Here is a 3,368-nt window from a genome sequence, read left to right on the forward strand (position 1 = left end):
TAGATCTTTTCACACACAAATGTGCATCATCGTGGGGAAGGCTAGACTGGCAGGTTTCTTTTTCCCCTATTTAATAATTATTATATATGACAAAAAAACCATATGTTTAATTATTTATTATATATATTTCCCATGTTGCTTCATGTCAATATCCAAGCAAATAAGGAAGTACAATAGGGTAGTTTCGCCTAAGCTGATCAGAACTAGTTATGACTTATTGCTTACGACTTACCATTTCGCATTCCGGTGAAGTGTATCACTCCACTTAATTGGAAGATTTGTTTCTTTAATTTTCCACACTTCCATGGCCAATAGGAGGGTAGACGGAAGTATCAACTAACTCGTGAACCAAAGGGTAGGGTGGTCTTTTCACCGGAGCGTAGAGGGCAGGACCACTTGCGAGTTACTTACGACTTACATTTCGCATTCTCGTGAAGTAAATATATAGCAGTAAACATGGTTTTCAATTCACAATATCAGTTCCACACTTTTAACACCAACGGTTGGAATATAACAAAATCTCTACCGCCCAATGTGATGATTCCTCCCAAACAACTGTAAAACTAGTAGCGTATTTCTCAAGTGACCACGTGATCAATCACACCACGATAAAACCCGCGACTGATTAAGTTACTTTCTTAATGTTTGGGTTTGGTCTGAAAACGAAGAAATCCGATCTCTGCTTTCTTCTATTCTGAGCGATTTTTTAGGGTTTCATAGTTGATACTAACTCTTCGCAGTTCGCAGCTTTAGTTTAACAGTCACATGTTGAAGAAAAACAATGTCTGATACGAAAAGACGAGCGAAGATTCGTTTCTGCCACCCCGAATCCATTGCAGATACTCCCAACTCTTTCCTCTTCTTCAGTAAGTACTATATTTCTCTCTCTCTCTTCAACAATCTTTCCTTTCCTTTCCTTGTAATATATGCTAATCAAGTTTCTTTGTACTTTATTAACAAATCGTAATGCAGAGATGAAGATGGAATCTTGAAATCAGCAGGAAAGAGAAGCGTGAAACTAATTATGGATTGCTGTTCCTTACCAAAGGAGAATGGGTCAAGTCCTCAAGGGGAGGATTCACATTTCATCTGTGACTGCGAGCAAGTTTTTGGTGTGGCTGATGGGGTCAGTGGTTGGGCCAACAAGGGTATTGACCCCGGAGAATACGCTAGAGAACTTATGTTGAATTCTGCAACGGAAGTTAAAGAACTACCCAGAGGCTCTGTTAATCCATTGTCTGCGTTAAACGAAGCTTACTCAAAAACAAAAGCCCAAGGTTCTTCAACTGCTTGTATCGTAGCTTTGAGAGAAGAGGATAACGTAAGTGTTCCCTTTCCTTTTTTCTGTATTTTCTCTTAATTAATTAGCCACATTTAATAAATCCCTCTTCTTACATTCTATTCTAATCTTTCAATTTTGTATTGATTAATTGATATCCTAACGAACATGTTATTATACGGAGCTTGCATTGTGCAAATGTTGGAGATAGTGGATTCATGGTGATAAGAGGGGATAGCATCGTCTAAAGGTCACAAACAAAAGAACGCAGATTCAATTGCCCTTTTCAACTAGGGAACCACCCTAAGAGGGGTTGAAATCGTCTGCAATTTCGATCTCGTACAATTCCGTGTAATACCACCTTCAGGCGGTGACACGTGTATTGATACCAATACAATGGTCCAGATCTGGTACAACTAATAAAACATTAAATCAGTGCAGAGGCATTTAAATCAGATCTGGACCATTGTATTGGTATCAATACACGTGTCACCGCCTGAAGGTGGTATTGCACGGAATTGAACGAGATCGGAATTGCAGATGATTTTTTCCCCCCTAAGAGTGATACGCCCAGTTCTGCTGTTGTAAGTCTTAATTATTAGGATTTTATCACTAATTTTTGTTGAAATCATTTTCTTCTTTTAATTAGAGTCACTAACTTTTTGTTGTTAATATGAATTCAATAGGAGTTTAAAGTTGAAGTTGAGGAAGGAGATGTGATTGTTGCTGGAACTGATGGACTATTTGACAATTTATTTGAGGATAATATAATCCAGGCCGTGAAGGTTGCTCATGTTGTCTCTTCATCATGGGGTTATTGATTTCTTTCTGTTTTTTTAATGTCATTGCAATTGAATATTTCATTTTGTACCTTGGTGATATACCCAAATCTAATTGGTTAACCACCATTGTTCAATGATTAAAAGAAATAAGTAAATATGTACATTGCTTGAGATCTTTCCTCCCTAGTAATAAGCCCAGACATTGTCCTCAATTTTGAAGCTTCCCTTTAATTGATAGCATAAATAAACTATAAGAGGGAAAAAAAAAAAAAGGTATTACAGGTTTGCGTAGACTAAGCCATGGATGTTTTCCTACTTTAGATTTTTAACATGCTAAAAATAATTGCATGATAACATTTCTATTTTTGTATCTCTCCCTATTTTTCTTCCTAGGAACAAAAAGGATTATAAATCTGTTTGTTACTACCGGTTCATTCTTTGTTCCTAGGAATGATCTGGGAAAAAAAAAATTGTTGAGAGATGGAAAAAAAAAAAAAAAAAAAAAAAAAAAAAACTACAATTCAGAGCTTCTCTGTCCATAAATTATGAGTTGCTCATTAATGAGCACATGATTAATTTGGTAGGAAAGTAGCAATTTCATGTTAAAAATAAATCAACACATCCAATCCAACCTCAACTACAACCACTAACATTACCATGCCACCACCTCCATCCCCATCACCCTCACCATCTCCAGCTCCACCTCCACCTCCATCATTGCCACTACAACCACTACCATCACCGCCACCACCATCTCCATCACCCCCATCAACATTGCCACTGTCATACCTTGCCTCCACTCACCTGAAGGTTGGTGACACGGACACTTACATGTGTCCACAATCCATCCAAGACCTGCGATACAGTACTTTAAGTTCATAAGCTATAGATCACTTAGACAGTAATAATCAAATAGTAACATAACTGGTGAATTCTAATGGCATTTACCATATTTACACAAAAGAATGTTTTCCACAGTGGATCATAGTTACAGTTATATGTCTAGGGATACATCAGATATATACATAAAAAAATAAAAACAGAAGACGATACTCACATCCTCAATGTGCTCTAAAAGCACAGTCATCACATATGCAACCATCCTCGTAATTAATCAGCTCCTCGACCCAAAGATCACCACCGAAGAGAGTTGGCTCCTTAGTTACAGACTCCAGATGGTTCCTAAATCACTATCTAAAAAAGGTACAACAAATGGGGTGAGCTTCCACGAAGCCAAATGAGTGGTATACACACAAGCATTCACAACAATTAATGAGATCAAGACAAGTATCAATGCTCAACCACAA

The 3,368-nt window shown here is 37.4% G+C and overlaps 1 long non-coding RNA gene across 1 annotated transcript; it reads left to right on the plus strand.

The window, feature by feature from the left end:
* The first annotated feature begins 1,737 nt into the window (after positions 1-1,737).
* On the plus strand, positions 1,738-2,232 carry LOC122091211. Its single transcript, XR_006143846.1, has 2 exons — positions 1,738-1,863; positions 1,966-2,232. It is a non-coding gene; the product is annotated as an uncharacterized LOC122091211 (long non-coding RNA).
* Positions 2,233-3,368: the final 1,136 nt, after the last annotated feature.

The sequence above is a fragment of the Macadamia integrifolia genome, chromosome 10 (genome assembly GCF_013358625.1).
Source record: "Macadamia integrifolia cultivar HAES 741 chromosome 10, SCU_Mint_v3, whole genome shotgun sequence".
Classification (NCBI taxonomy): domain Eukaryota; kingdom Viridiplantae; phylum Streptophyta; class Magnoliopsida; order Proteales; family Proteaceae; genus Macadamia; species Macadamia integrifolia.